Consider the following 17,151-nt stretch of genomic DNA (forward strand, 5'->3'; position numbering starts at 1 on the left):
ATGATGTCTCCAAATTATATTCTAGAATAATTTCTGAGAAAGGAAATAAACATTTTACTACAGGAAAAGGACATACTGTAAGTTATATAAATGTTCATATAGTCCAGAATTAATTTTAAGAAAAAAAGCCTCTATGCAATATTCTGCACATATAAGTAAAGCTAGATAGGTTAGACACTGTGGCTTCAAGGATCACAATCTCACAATATGATTACATTGAAGTTTCATGTAAATAATTATTAGCCTTACAAGCCATCATGGAGGAATGCATTTAAAGGTAATAGTGAAGCCTAAGAAAAATTGTTAAGGGAAAGTCCCACTGGCAAGCAGGGATCTAAGGAAGAGTCCTGGGAAACTCATGTGGAGATTCTTTGACAGGGATTCTTTCTTTCTGCCATTCTAGTGATGCATATCATTTGTCAGTTCATCTGGGCTTTGTAGAAAAATTAGTGACAGAGAAACTCTCTGTTGTGTGTTTCCTGGGATGGCTCATTATTTCAGACTGTTAATGTTTATAAATTTGATACTTCTATGATGCTTTTTTATTTTCAATATTTCCAAGATATTGAGATGGGTTTGGTAAAGAATTTGTAGTAAATTTCCATGGAAGAAAAGTTTCACTTATGATGTAATAATTATACATAGTTATAGAATATGACATGATGTTATGTTTTTATTATTTAAACATAAAATACAATAATCAAAACAGGATACTTACCAGATCCTTTGCCTCACATTTTTGTGCATTTACTTGGGTAAAAATCTCTAACATTCTTCCTTCGGTTACCGGATTCATTCAGTATCACATTGCCATCTGTAATAATTGAATGTTTTATTATTTTTACTAATTATTTGTTTGTACCCTTTAAATAAACTTTCATTGTAAGCTATTCTTGCTAAGTATATCAGACAAAGAATATCCTGAACTATCAGTTTTATAACAAAGAATATTCAGGTTCTGCATCAGATTCCTTAGTCCCAAGTCATATAAGCACATTTTTCATTAGTTATATATGGACAAATTTTTCATGAGCAGAATTCACATCCTAGAGTTTTAGAGGCTAGGACCTTCATTAGAACACTACTTTGAGTGTGGTACACCTGGACCTCAAATTGTTAATAATCCTAGAGCTAAGATAATAGCCTTATGGCAATTTTTGGTATTCACAGATCATTATGCTTAATCTATACAAAAAATATGTTTCCATGTTGCATTCTGTCTTACATGTACTTCATGCTTATGACAACTAGTGGGATTTCTATGCATGCTATCAAACCTCTAAAATAATTAAGTACTGACAAAATTATTTATATAATGTAATGCCAAATGCCTTTAAAAATCTGTAAATATATCCCTCTTTTTTTTTTTTTTTTTTTAAAGCGGTAAGGAATAATAATAATAATAAAAGGACACTACTTGGTAAAGACTTTGTGGAACACAGCTCCCTCTAGCTGAATCTTTGTATGGTGAAAAGAATGGGCATGTTGTCTCCAGACTTTCAATAACAAGGTTAACTAATTTTTATGGGACCTAATTCTATAGCATAACTATATTATAAGGTGCCTACTTCCCCTTATGTCTCCACTCTCCTGAAAGATGAACTCCAAGTGAATATTTTTCAAATAGAGAAACATGGCTACAGTAAAAGTGCATATATTAATGTTTGACAAATTCAACAAAGTAGGTAAAATAAAATGTCAATAATGTGGTCCTTATTTTAGTCAACCAATGTTGTACATACAGCTGTGTTTATGTTATCCTTAGAATTAACACAATTTTTATTTTTAGCTTGTTTCAGAAAATCCTCAAAGTTGCTTGAAATTCTCTAGATATGAAATTTCTTTATGAAGCTTCAAAAGATAGCAATTGTCTTTGATATTGCTAAAATTTCCTCTATTGTTTCAGTGAACTAGGAGATTAATTTAGTAGAGAAATTTAACAAAATAGGCCATGTAAATGCATGACATAATGTTAAAGGCACAAATATTTGTATTGGATTTAAAATGTCACTGAATGTTAATTATAATGACAACATCAACACAGAATGCTACTGAGATGTTCCTAATATTCAAATTAAAATAAAATTAGACCATTTTAAGGTAACAAGTATTGTAATATTCTAAATGTGCTAAAATAAAACAACTTAAAAATTATTTAGGTCATAATTATTATGTCATATTGCATTTGTTGAATACAATATGTATACACAAACAAGTATAAACAAATTTGTTATATGCATTGAAGAATATATATGCACATACTTTAAAAGAGTAACAAGATACTTTAAAATGGGTAAAAGAGAGGACCAAAATGAAGTAGTATATTCAGAATGACAAGCATAGTAATGATATGTCAGTTTCCATAACCATCTGATGTACAATTTGTTATCTTTCACATGTTAATTTTATAAAAAAGCAGCTTTAGTAATTATCTAACTATAATATGATCCAAAAAGTGAAACAAAGTAACCTTTACATCTTTTCATTCATCACTTTGAGTGTGACCATTCTTATATAACTGTATTTCTAAAATTCATGACAATCAATGTCAGTCCTGTTCTGAAATTTGTGTGACACTACCATCGTATCAATTGTACTGAAACATAGAATTTGATATAGACATAAGACTTTCTCATTGACAACAGTTCTATGTAGCATTTTCCCGTGTGGTTTTAGGTTTAAATAATAAGTTTATTGAATATGTGCACATGAAGAAGATCATAAATGTATTCTTGGTATCTAAAAATTTGCTAGTGCATTGTTTTAATAAAATATAAGCTGGATGAATTTCTATATAGTTAAACAAAATTTTCTTTTCTGCCTTCTGCTTGTCTCTTTGCATCTAAATACGTGATAGGTGTGTTTTGGTCAGAGTACAATTTGTAAGAGTCAGTTGTCCCCATCTATCATTGAGTCCTGAATATTGAACTCAGGTCCATAATCTTGATATCAGATTCCTTTGACTACTGAGTTTTGCTGTTGATCCAAAAACATAGTTTTAAATCATTTGATATCTCACTGAATATGGTACCTCTAGAAAAGCAAAATTCATACATTGGTGATGGCCAGATATACAGAATTAAGTAGGGAAAAAATCATGATACATTCAAGGAGAACAATCTGGCGTGAGTTGTAGCTTACTCTAATTTCTCAATAATATCCTACACATAAATTGCACTGGAAATGGTGAATTATCCTTAGTAGTTCCCAACAGGTTACTCTGTTTTTCTCTCTCTTTACTGGATCTAGTTTGGTTAACTGATGTGCTTTGACCAAGACCTAGTAAATGTTCAAAACAAATTTGATAAAGATATATGCTTAATCATGACCAGGCAAAATGTTCATTTTATATAAGACACTTAGTCTTCATCTGTTGGACAAGAAAAGGAACAGAATCTAGGGCATTAAAGTCAACATCAAATATACATCTCTTGAGACTTTGGCTGCCCACTAACTTGAAGGTTAACTAATGCCACATGACTGGTGTGATCAATACAAAAACTTCCAATTTAATATACCTTACATATTAAAATTCAGCTTATTGTAAATAGCTCAAGAAAAGTCCTAATTTCTTATACTCAAAAACTTTCAATGTATATATTTTGGTAACTGTCTTTATGTACATTGTTTTACAAAACAACCAGTCAGTCTCTCTATACTTTTGTACTACATATCATATATCATCTGGTGAAAACAGCAATGTAGATGAAGACACTAAGCTCAGCTGACACCATATTTCTCAGAGCACATGGACAAAGCTAAGATTCTGTGTTCCACTGCATCATGGGAATTCTTTGTTATTCCTCTTTACAGTGTTTCAATACAGTTACATTGTATGTCAGGTATAATACATATTTACATAAAGTTTCAAGTGTTAATGAAAAATATGTGAATAAAATAATAACCCCTCCAGTCTTGCCTTTTATTTTCAGGCAAGATAAAGAAATTTAGTGAAATAAGTAAATTTATAGATCAAACTTTAACTATTTATAGGTGGAAGAATGTGTTTCTCCTCATAGTTTAAAATTTTAAACCACATACACTCATTAAATTTGGTTGATTATGACAGTTGTAAGAGCATATAGTAAGGGAGAGTATTCAGGCCATAGCGGCTGGCAGGCTAGGACAGAAAGAAGACAATAGACCTGAATATTATCTTCAGAACCATGTGGCTAATGACTTAATTTCTGCAACTGGGCCTCACTGCAAACAACCTCAATCATCATCCAGTAAACACAACTAGATGGAGTTCAATAATTCAACACGTAGTTGAAACAAGAATATTTTATATTCATATCAGAATATTACAGAATGTAGTTTAAATTTTCTTTCCAGTGGAAATTTCCAGAAATAGCTTCAATAATGATTTTTCACTGCAGCATGGCAGTATTAGTCAACTATCATGTGTTACACCAGCATCATGGTGAAGAACCTTACCTTTTTTAAAATTATATAATTAGTTTTATTGAAGTGCTTAAAAATAAAATATTATCATCATAGTAAAGACAAAAAATTCTAAATGTGATAAAAGTTTCTTTTTAATGGGTACTACAGAGAGGGGGATGTTGGGCAACATGAGTCTAGGCACAAGACAGATTGCCTCAGTGATAGAAAAGTTCCTGCAGTCTGCTGGCTTCGTATTGATGTGCTTAAAGATCTCGGACTTCTCCACTTTCTTTGTTTTCTGGTAGCCGAACCTCCTGCCACCACCTCTCTTTTTAAGCTTGCCATCATGACTGCTCACATTCAGACCAACAAAAGACAGAGCAACCTGAGGCAAATTTAAGTTGTTCACATTGAAGATGTGCTTGAGAGAGTTGGAGTCATATGTTTCCTAGGTAGAGTTGTAGGGGGATTAGTTCTTTTCGATCAGTTTTACTAGCTGAGACTGAATATCAGAAACTTTAGACCAGGACAAGTAAAATTGATTCAGTAAAAACTTGGGTTGCTTTAAGTAACGAAGGAAACCCAACTCTTCTGAGTACAGGATGATCAGGGTGAGCCCTCTTTCATTCAGGCCCCTGGCTGTTCTACCTACTGGATGAATGTATTTCTTGGTCATTGGGAGGGTCTTACTGGACAATCCAGTCCACTCCAGGGATGCCCAACCCTCTGGCTGCTACATCAGTACACAACAGTTTCTTTGAATCTGCTTTGTAGAATTGGAAGAACAGAGGCATTCACTTATCTTGCTTTTGCTTTCCAAGAATGGCCAAGACAGGCAGGTCAGTGTAGTTCAGAAGCTTACACTGGTATCTCACAGATGAAAAGAAAACCATCACTTTCTTCTTCTCGTTCTTCTTAAGGACTGTGAAGAGCAGAGGGACAACCAACATATCCCTGCTCAAGGCCATCCATGGAGGCAACCTCTTCATTGTTGTCAATACCCACATACAATGGCTTTTCTTTCTTTTTTTCAGAGAAATTCTTGCCAAGTCTTCAAATTTTTGAGTTTGTGTGGCAGAGAAGAGCTCAGTTTGCCTACGTGCTGGCAAAGGTTTAATAAATTTGCTTTAATTTTTCTTCAAAACCAACACCCATGATTTGGTCAGCCTCAATAACCAGACACTGTAGGTTCTTTTCTATAAATCCTGGTGTGTGTTTTGCATGAGGTATAGGAGTTGGCCTGGTGTGGCCACAATGATGTTGATGCCATTGAGGAGCTTCTGTATTTTAGCAGACCTGTTCCTGCCACCCATGATCAGCCCACATGTGTGAACATGGTGTGCCATCTGTTCCTTAAGGTCACCAAAGGTCGGCATGGCCAGTTCTCTAGTAGAAGAGAGAATAACCTCCAGTTCCAGTCCAGGACATGAACTCCAATTTGACAGTGAGCTCGATCACAGGGATGAGGAAAGCAAGGGCTTTGTCACTGCCAGTTTTCACAGCTCCTGAAAGATCTCGGCTTTCCAGTAGTAGCCTGACACTTTTATGCTGGTTTTCCATCATGGGCTTGAAGCCGATTTCTTCTGTGGCCTTCAGGGTGTTCTCACTGATGAGATAAGACAAGCAAATGAAGTGTCCTCAAAAGCACCTGTCAGTCCTAGGGGCAGGCTGGGCCTCTCTGTCATTTGTCTTCCTCACACTATCTTCTAGTTCCTCGAAAGCCACAGCGCTTCCTTCAGGTTCTTGCTTTGTCGGTATCAGGCTCAGAATCATTTGCCATTTTCTTCTTTTTATTCTTTCTCTACTTTAGTTCTGAATGACAAGACGGCGTTGCTGCTGCTTCTCCGTTGGCTACAATTGTAAGTTATGGGGGGGTGACTTTTTAACTTTGGAGTTTTCCATGGTCTCCTCAGGAATGCCTCTACTTAGTGCTTAGAGCCTACAGTTGTAGAATGCTTCATGGCCTTTTTAGCTTTTACACCTTTTCCTGTTTCTTTAGGCACATCTTTATTTTGAGATTGCGACACTTTATTTTGAGATTGCGACAGGTTCCTGTCTGATGCTTGCAGCTTCAGGTTCTGCTGCCTCACCTTGGCGTACCGGCTCTCGATCTTCCGATCTTCTTGCACAGGAGTTTCATTTGCAACTGCAATGTGATGTCAGAAGTTTAACTTTTCTTAATTTATTGTAGGGGACCACAGTGTACATTTCTTTTTTTTTTTTTTTTTCCTATTTTACATCTTTATCCAACAAAGTAGCAAATAAGTGCCTTTGAGATCGAAGCCCCAAGCCTTGTAGCTTTCGGAACGATCGAGCTGTCTTACATTGACTGGTTGAAGCTAAGTGTGCTGTGAGGTTTTTGGAAGATCGGTGCTTGTCCGTGGTGAAGCTGTTTCACCCCCTCCTCAGTTTCCACCCTCTGCCGTAGCCCGTAGCTTCTCTTCTCCAGAGCCTCAGCCCTATGTAAATTTCAAAATCTGAATATTTCTTAAAGAAAAGTTATATGACTTGACTACAATATCTATCTTAAGTGTACATAAACACTAAAATGATCTACGAATATATTATCTACAGACTGTATTATATGATATATTACTGTATAATTATATAGACACACACACACACACACACACACACATATATATATATATACAGAGAGAGAGTTATACACACACACACACACACACACACATACACACAGATAGAGAGAGAGTGTGAGAGAGAGTTATTTTTATCACAAACATCTCTATGTATAGCAGCCTTCAGAAGTTTATTACTTCTCTAGAGTTTGTATAGACATGGAGAACTAAATATTAAATCTGGTAATTGGTAACAATAAGAAGTCTATACTAGAGAAATTCAGCAAAGTAACATGCTATATTTGACCTTATAGTGAACCCATTCTCCCTGCCTCACACACACACACACACACATACACACACACACACACACACAAACACACCAAACATGCACACAAGTACACGTAGAAACATGCACACACACCATACCTTATATGTTTTTGTAAAAATTTTGAATATTACACAGGAGACAAACATAATTTAAAAAAAGAAATAAAGAATAACTTGTACATCTATACCAAAAAGGGAACACCATTCTATCTATCTTATATTTGTTCTTAAAAATACCCCAAATCAAAATTTTTGATTATTTTGGATCTTCATTGGATTAATTATTAATAAAAAGTACTGAGCACAATCTTACAGTTGGAATAAGACATAGAAACAATAAATATAATATGGTGCGGTTGAGGGATTAGTTTTATCACTCATGTTTAATAATTTTGTACAAAGATTAAATTGTGTGCTGTTTAATTTTACTATATTTATTGCTTGAGTTATAGAATAAAATTTATAAGGAGTTTTCATAAATCATAAATATTTTGAATTGTAAACTAGAGTCAAGAAAATGTACTGTGATAGATACTAGAAAATGATTAAACACAATTATTTTACCATATGAATAAAATTTATTTAATCTATTAAAACATAATTATCATCTTCAAATTCACCTTTTTATTGATGCAAATGTTAAATTATTGGTTATAAAAACAATGCATGTCAGTGTTTATAAGCTGCCACATTTATAATCAGTTCTTTGATTTACTAAATAAATACTCCCTACTACTCTGTATGTGTACAGAGAAAGTCATGTACACATTCAATGTGTAATTATGTTATGCCTCTGAATTTAAATATCAATGATCCAAAAGAGCAAGTAGCAGAACGTGAATTTTAGTCATGAAGAAGATGTAAATAGATGTTATCTAGAGATGTTAGTTTAAAAACGAATGATATCAGTGTCTGGGAGGATGAAGACCATCTCATTCTTAGCTTTCCAAGCAGGTAAAGGTTTATAGGATGCTTCTTAATTAAAACTAAGGCTGAATATCAAGACTCACTTAAAGTGTGTTCATACAGGCTGAAGGTTATAACTAACAACATTAAAATTTCTACATTACATGCAATAAATGATTATCACTTGTTCAATTAGAGTTAGGCTCAGTTTTGAATGGATTGCATAGATCAACCACAAAAAAATGTATTTCTGTCTTATCAATATTGAATGTTTTCCAATAACACAGTATCTTCAGTTCTGCTCCAGTGCCGTATTCCAGTAAAAGCTACTTCTTATCATCTTGATCTTTCTGTATACATATTCTGAAAGCAACTCTCTGTCACAATCACATCGTTTTCAAGGATCAGAAAGCTTCATTGTGGAAGCTCTAAAATAAGTTAATTATAAAAGAAAAACATAATGGGATTTAGGGAAGAAGTTTTAGTTGATAGGTATCAGTGACCCAGAACTTTAAGACTGAGCCATGATTTATGCCAAACATCAAAGAAAGTACAGATTGGGGATGTGAACTTTCAAAAACACCAACAAGCAAATGAATTGTAACTTTAAAAGATGTCTTTTGTTAGAAATTACAGTTAACAGGACCCCTAAGAAATTCAGTGACAGAAGTAAAGATTAGGTCTCAGATGGAAGAAGTAATCATAAGGTTAAGAGAAATAACAGGAATAGGCCATTATGTCTGGCTCCTTGTTATAGAGGAAAAGAGGTATATGTCATGACATATGTAGGCAAGAAAGGGACGAAGTGAATATTGGTTTTATTTATTTCTATAATGTCTAAATGGCAGGGGCTTGATGTTTATGGGTGACTAGGAGGTAGCTCCTGGAAATGAGATGTATGAAGGAACATGAAACATGGGGGTAATGGACTGAGAAAGTCCCCAGCGGGTGCTCAAAAGGACGAGATCAACAAATTCATGTTATGGATGAAAAAAAGGAAACATCTATATATGAACAATGGGAACAAGCGAGAACACTTACAGAAATCATTTGTACTGAAAGCATCACACATCACTGTGGTTGTCAAGGTGAATGTGCAGGTGGTTCCCAACACTACACTATATTTCCTATGACAGATATAGAATGCCAAATAAAAATTTCTGTAAGCTGTGTAGACCTTCAGCTTAAGAAAGTACTACACAGAAATTAAAAGCAATGACTTCACAAAATGGATGGAGCTAGAGATTATCATCCTGAGTGAGGTAATCCAGTCACAAAAGAACACACATGGTATGCACTCAGTAATAGTGAATATTAGTCCAAAATGACACAATTCACAAGATACAACCCACAGAACTTATGGAGAAGAAAAATCAGGGTGTGATGCTTCAGTCTTGCATTGAGGAGGACAAACTGGACAACTTGGAGGTGGGGTGGAATGGGGGACTGTGGAGAAAGAAAGGAGGCTGAGCAAATGAATGTGGCCGCACCAGAATATGGGGAAAATGTGAGAGAGGTACAGAGGGTCAGGAAATTGAACAAAATATTTAGCAGGGGGATGAGAAACTGGGGACAGCCACTTGATGGTCCCAGACACACAGGGAAACATGATGCTCCCAGGACCCAACAGAGATGATTTTAGCAGAAATGCACAGAGAACAAGAACGATAGATCTTGTTGAGGCCTCCTCTAGCAGATGGGCACAGTCCCCCGTCTAGGTATAAGAACACCCACCAATCTCAGGGTTTTTAACCCAGAAATGTTTCTGTCCAATGGAATAACAGGGACATAACATGGAAACAGAGAATGAAGGAAGGGTCAATCAGAGTCTACCCCAACTGGGGATCCATCATGTCTGCAGACACCAAACCCAACACTGTTGCCGTGGTCAAGAGGCTCTGGCTGACAGGAAGCTTGTGTGATGGGTCCTGAGAGGAAACCCAGCCAGCAACTGATAAATGTAGATGAGGATGCTTGGGACCAACCATCAAACTGAGCTCAGGGAACCTAGTCAGGGACTGGTGGAAGGACAGAAGTGGAGAGGGATTGCAACAAAATTTGGAAGAATAAAATAGACTTGCCTGACCACCCAGGTCTTCCACAGTCTAGACCACTAACCAAGGAGTATACCAGGACAAGGGATCCTTGGTTCCAGGTACATATGCAGCAGAGGATGGCCTTGCCTGACAGCAATGGGAGGAGAGGCCGATGGTTCTGATGAGGCTTGATGCCCCAGCATAGGAGAATGTTGAAGTTGTGGGGCAGGAGACTGTGAGTGGATGGGGGAACACTTTCATATAGGCAATGGGAAGGGGATAGGACAGATGTGGGATGGGGATCCAGGGAAGGAGTAACAGGGAAAGTGGGATATCATTTGTGATGTACACGAATGGAGTAATTTTTTTAACAAAGAAATATCATCATAAAACATTTAAAATGAATTTTAGTCACGAATCTTTAGTAATTGCTTAACTGTGAACAAGTGTTTTAACAGTTAACCAAATGTCTTGAACTGCAAAGAGAAAATTAAGTATGGTGATAATATACAGTATTATGCATGACTTAAAAACTAAGTTTAAAAACAACATTTTTTTTGTGGCTTTCTCAAGCATTACTGGTTTTGTATTTCTTCCTCCTACTCCCTCTAATGTATCCTTCCTGAATTCGGCTCAGCTTAAGTAACCCTCTCAGTATCACTCCTGTCTCTGATCACAGCCTAGAGTCTACTATCTGTTTCTCCAGAAATTTCTCTCCCCACCCCACCCTTACCATACCTGGGTACTACTCTGGTCCCTTGGTTCTCTATACATTTCTGTCATTAATCCTTTATCAGATGTATAACTGGCCAAGGTTCTATCCTACTTTGTTGGCTTCCCCAACATAATATGGGTTGTATGCTTTAATGTTCAGAAGATTCATATATTTGTGTTGTGTGCATGTCTCTTTTGATGTGTGTGAAACAATAAAGCATACACAAAGAAACAATACGAAATCAGTTGCACTATGTGTATAAATATGGAACAATATTAGTAATAATTTTAATATTAATTAAAAGTATATTTAGGAATTATTGCTAAAGCAGATGTTATGAAGCATAGTTTGGAGTTTTGTACAAAATGAAAAAAAGGCAGTCAAATAGCTTTGTTTATCAATTCAGTATTACAATTTGTTTAAATTTAAAAGGGTTATGTATGTTTATATTTAGATGAGAAAATCACGAGTACATCTTTTTTAAATTCCAAGAATGTAATCTGTATAATGTACAATTGTAGACACAAAAAGACAAGTAAAATGTGAGACATATAATACTGATTAATTAAAAAAAAAGATTAAAGGACATTTTTTATCATATAGTAGAAAAATGTCTGCAACATTTAGCTAAAAGAGAAAATTAAATTGAGAATACTATTATCTGGTGACATAGATGTGTTTCTGAATTTATGTTATAGATAGGTAAATGATTTTTACATGTACAACAGAGCAGCAAGAAATATAAAATTATTCAAATTTAATATACATAGGCAGAACATAGAAGCAAAATCACTCTATTAATCCACCTGTCTGTCGCTGTACCAATACCATGCATATTTTATCACTATTGCTCTATATACTACAGCTGAGTCAGGGACAGTGGTCCCAGAAGATCTTTTATTGTTAAGAATTATTTTCACTATCCTGGGTTTTTGTTTTTACATTGAAATTGAGAATTCCTCATTCCATGTTTTTGAAGAATTGTGTTCAAATTTTGAGGGGATTGAATGGAATCTGTAGATTGCTTTTGATAGGATGACTACTTTTAATATGTTAATCCTATCAATTCATGAGCATGGGAGATCTCTCCAATTTCTGAGGTCTTCTTTAATTTAAATTTTTTATTTGAACAAAATTTTACTTAATATGTACTTTATTTGATCTATTAATCTAATTCTTGGCATAGTAGTTTTCTTTCTTTTTCTTCTCTTTTTTTTTTTTTTTTCATTAGATACTCTGTATTTACCTTTGAGATGTTATCCCTTTACACTGTGTAAGGCTAAGGACACTGTTAAAAAGACAAAATGGCTGCCTACAGATTGGGAAAGGATCTTTACATCTGATAGAGGGCTAATATCCAATATATACAAGGAAATCAAGAAGCTATTCCCTAGAGAATCAAATAATTTTATCAAAAATTGGGGTACAGATCTACACAAGGACTTCTCAGTGGAGAAATATTGAATGGCTGAGAAGCACTTAAAAAATTCTCAACATCCCTAGTCATCAGGTAAATGCAAATCAAAACAACCCTAATATTCCACTTAACACCAGTCATAATGGCTAAGATCAAAAACTTACATGACAGCAAATGCTGGCAAGCAGATGCAGAAATAGGAACACTCCTCCACTGTTGTTGGGGTTGTAAGCTGATACAATGACTCTGAAAATCAGTCTGACACTTCTTTAGTAAATTGGACATAGTACTTACTGAAAATTCAGCTATTCCACTCCTGGGCATATACCCAAAGATTCTCCAATATATTACAAATAAATGTGCTCCACCATGTTTATACCATCCTTATTTATAATACTCAGAAGCTGGAAAGAACCCAGATGTTCTTCAATTTCTTTCTTGAGAGACTTGAAGATATTCTCATACAGATCCTGCATTTGTTTCATTAGGATTACACCAAGATATTTTATATTATTTGTGACTGTTGTGGAGGGTGTTGTTTCACTATTTTCTTTCTCAGCCTGTTTACCATTTGTTAAGATTTGTTTGAGTTAATTTTAAACACAGCCGCTTTGGCTAAGTTGTTTATCTTCTGTAGAAGTTCTCTGGTAGTAGTTTTGGAGTTGCTTATCAGCTTTATTTCCTTTTGTTGTCTTACTGCTCTAGCTAGAACTTCAAGTACTATATGGGAAAGATCCAGGGGGAGTGAGCATCATTGTCTTATCCCTGATTTTAGTAGGATTGCTTCAAGTATCTCTCCATTTAATTTGATATTGGCTGTTGGTTTGCAGTAAATTGTTTTTATTGTGTTTAGGTGTGGGTCTTGAATTCCTGATTTCTCCAATACTTTTAGCATGAATAGGTGTTGTACTTTGCCAAATGCTTTTTCAGTCCAGACACTGATCCACCAACCAGGCATCATGCATGAGCTTGTCTGAGGTCTTCAAAATATATGTAGTATAGGACTGCCTAGTCTGGTCTCTGTAGGAGAAGGAGTAGGCTTGGTAGCAAAGGAGACTCTCACAGGAGACAGGGAGATGAAGAATGAGATGTCAGGGATGATGAACTGTAGGAAGGGAATTGAGAAAGGAATAATGCTGTATTATAAACAAATGTTCAAAAAGACTATAAAAAGGAAGAAAGATATGTAATCAGATGCTTTGTTAAAATATTTTCCCTTAACTGTATGCATAATACCTAAGGATTTCAGATTTATCATCCTTCTCACTCAATTCCTATACATTTATTTAAAATACCATGTATATCAAGTTATTGAAATAGTTAAAAAGTGACCCACATTTCAAGTTTCTGCTTCTTTTACCAAATTTTTTATCTGTCCATAAAAAGGGGGCTTTAATTTATATTTATAATAGGGTAAAGAAATAATAGTGTGGAAGAAGAATTTGATATCTCATTTTTACGTGACATTTTACCAGAGTTCACAAGGCCAGGAGTTGCTTTAATTACTTATAGTGAATGAAAACAATAGAACCACAAATGAAAATAATCAACCTCAATCTATTACATCCAATGTCTTAGATGAATATTTAAAATTTTTAATTCAGGTTTTTTTTGTCCTGCTTTTAACAGGGTATTGCAAGAACAAACAACAATAAGAAAACACACACACACACAAATACACATCCTCAATCAGTAGCATAGAAGTGCACATAATTTAAGATTGAAGCTATGCATTTGGGTTAACTTTAAATATGAGTACTTAGGAGCTCTTAAACACTGTAAGGTTTGTGATCTACTCAAAGACAAGTGAATCTAAACAGGATGATCCAACAATAATAAGCAAGACTGAGTACACAGTTTTAAATGTTCTCAAGGTATATTAACTTGATTTCATGGTCTAGCAGTTCAGTTTGTGAAGGCAAGAAATATTTTAAAAAAAGTTATTCCAATATCAAAAACTCAATGGAACCTGTAGAATAACTGCTTTAATCAAAGTCTTGTGATTTCAATGTTAATCACATAAAAATGATATCCACAGGAATATAATTAGCAGTACTTTGAAATACCAGGTTTCTATAGTCCAGCTATGTATAAACATGCAAATAACAGTCAGAAACATTAACATGGATTATGTTTATTTATTATTTACAAATGTGTCAGATCTGATGGTGTGACACAACAAAGCAGTCCTAGACATGAAATGATCATTCCACAGGAAACTTTATATTAGTCCATATGGGAAATTGGAATGATTCATGAATAATGAATTTTTTTCTTTTATTGATACCAAATATTTTCTTAGTTCTTGATTATAGCACTTCATTCCCCTTCAATTTCTCCTTACTTCCTTTCCTACTACAATCTACCCACATTTTGTCTTTCATTAGAAACCAAACTGGCTCTTAACTGATAACAATAAAATATACTATAATAAAATAACTTCACACACTCATCAGAAAAAAAAAAAAAACCTACCAAAAGGAAGAGAACACGAAAAGGCACATGAAACAGATGTTGAATGAAATACCCATTCATTTGCATACTGAGAAGTCCCACAACAACATTAGATACTTTATATTTAATGTATCTGAAAGGAGATAGGCAGGAATATGGAGGGAGAAAGAAAGAAGAGGAGGAGGAGGGGGAGAAGGAGGAGGAAGAGGAAGAATAAATGAAAATATGTTGCATATGTCCTGGAGAGTTTGCTGTACCTCTCTGCTTGTCCTTGGGGCTTGGCGTTGAGGTGTCATGGAACTAAAGGCAGAGACTCCATGAGCATGTGAGGAATGTCACGACAAGGTCATCTGAACACTGCTACAAGCTTCTTTAATAACCTCCCCCTGTGCCCTCTTGAATTAAGGCATGTTCTCTTCTAAACAGCAGTTACTGTTTGGCTGGCATTGTCTGTATTAACAATCCTTGGTCTTTCAAGCAGTCTTCAATTATGTCCCCCATTAGGAGTTACCTTTCTGGCTGTGTGGCCCCTGAAGTTTATGTAGAGTTGTATGTGTGTGTGTGTGTGTGTGTGTGAGTGTGTGTGTGTGTTTGTGTTTGTACACATTTTAAAATGATATTTAAAAAGCCTGGGAAAGGAAACTCCAAAGGTGGCATTGTTTGTTTTGGACATTCATCCAAATCTTGAGGTTAATTTGTTTTCCCAGTGAGACTCTATCAGAGAACAATTAATTTTAATTAGCACATGATTACTAATGAAGATAACTTCTGGATGAGAGGTGGGGACATGTGTCCACTTCTACTTTCAGCAGTAAGACTTCATCTGGTAGAAAACATGAAGGCTATCTGCATGCAGCCTTAACTTTTGTGAGTTCATACGTGCATGGATCCTGTTGCTTTAAAGGGCCTTATTTTGCATGGTGTCCTTCCTCCCTCTGGCTTTTACACTCTTTCTGCCTCATCTTCTGCAGGTTTTCTTAAACCATGAGGCAAAGGATTTGATGGAGACATCCTACTTAATGCTGAATGCTCCAAAGCCTCTCACTTCCTGTGTAATGTTTGGCTCTGTTTTCTTTCCATCTGATGCAGGAGGATGCTTCTCTAATGATGACAGAGTAAGGCACTGTTGCTTGGTCATGCAAGTTGTATTTAGTGTTGGTTCCATCTCATGAAGTAGCCTAAGTCAAATTATATGGTGCCTGGTTTCTCCCACAAGTTTTCTGTCATCTTTGCCAAAGTGTACCTTGAAGACAGGACACCACTGTAGAGCAAAGACTTTGTTGCTGTCCTGGTGTGTAAGTTTCTCCTCTGGTAAAATGCAGAGTTCTTTTCTGTACTAAAGACACTTGTGCACCTCTAAATGGAGGATTTATGTAGCTATCTGTGTGACACTTTATTTTCAGTTCTCTATGCATTAATGACTACTTCTACGTATACAGTTATGTTTTTACCATATTCTAACTTTAATTAGTTCAGGTCCCATCACCAGAATTATTATAACACATTTTAGCACTTTCAAACCATGTTGTGAGTGCCCATATTTCTCCCTTCTCATTGCTAACTTACTGTGCCTGCTCCTGCTGTTTAGGTACTATCTTTATTGATTCTCTCACACATTTTTCCTGCTGTTTGTACATCTGTGAACATTTCTGGGCACTGCTACCATGCGTAGAGTTTTGGCTTTTCTGTCCTTGCTTCATCTTTCTCTTCCCTATAGGTGCAGACCTCTTGAATAATGTTGTTTCTTTGGTATCGTCCCTGCTGTAGTACTTTCTGTCTGCAGATCGGGGCATGTTATAAACAGCCAATTCCAATCTAGCCTGTGATTCAAATGGGAAATAAAGATTTGCAGAAAAGATACCTACCCAATCCACTGAAATAGCACTCTTTTTTTTCTCCTTGACTCATTGTTTTAATGTGTTCATTAGAGCAAACTTTTGCCATATCAGCTGTTTCACACCTGTGGTAGTGTACCTGCTGAAAGAGAGTCCGGATTCCGATGTGAGCACTAGCAAATGGTTTCCACAAGTAACTGTTTCTCACCTGGATTTGAGTCACAGCACTTACTAACACTTACCACAAATTTGGTTTCAATCCATTTATTTAGGAGAATGAAGTGGAATTGGGTAGATGGGAAAACGGGTAGCATCTGGGAGACCTTGGGTGAGGGAGAAAAGCATAATCAAAATATATTGTGTAAAATATGAAAGAAAATTAAGTGAACTATGCAGATGATTCAAATGTACTAGAGATAAGTGTGAATTCAAAAACAAGTTTGTAGTGTATTTTTTATATACACAAAGTGTTGACATTTCTTTCATAGTAGAT

General features: G+C 35.4%; 1 pseudogene across 1 annotated transcript in view; it reads right to left on the minus strand.

Annotated features, from left to right (window-relative positions):
• Positions 1–4,474: 4,474 nt before the first annotated feature.
• Positions 4,475–17,151, minus strand: part of LOC308433779 (ATP-dependent RNA helicase DDX18-like) — a 38,025-nt pseudogene continuing 25,348 nt past the window's right edge. Inside the window, exons 2-5 of the transcript in view lie at positions 16,798–16,866; positions 16,390–16,643; positions 9,243–9,328; positions 4,475–6,532 (exon numbers count right to left, since the gene is read on the minus strand). The product of the transcript in view is annotated as an ATP-dependent RNA helicase DDX18-like (transcript). The remainder of the gene's footprint in view (positions 6,533–9,242; positions 9,329–16,389; positions 16,644–16,797; positions 16,867–17,151) is intronic.

Source organism: Micromys minutus (assembly GCF_963924665.1).
Source record: "Micromys minutus genome assembly, chromosome: 20".
NCBI lineage: Eukaryota > Metazoa > Chordata > Mammalia > Rodentia > Muridae > Micromys > Micromys minutus.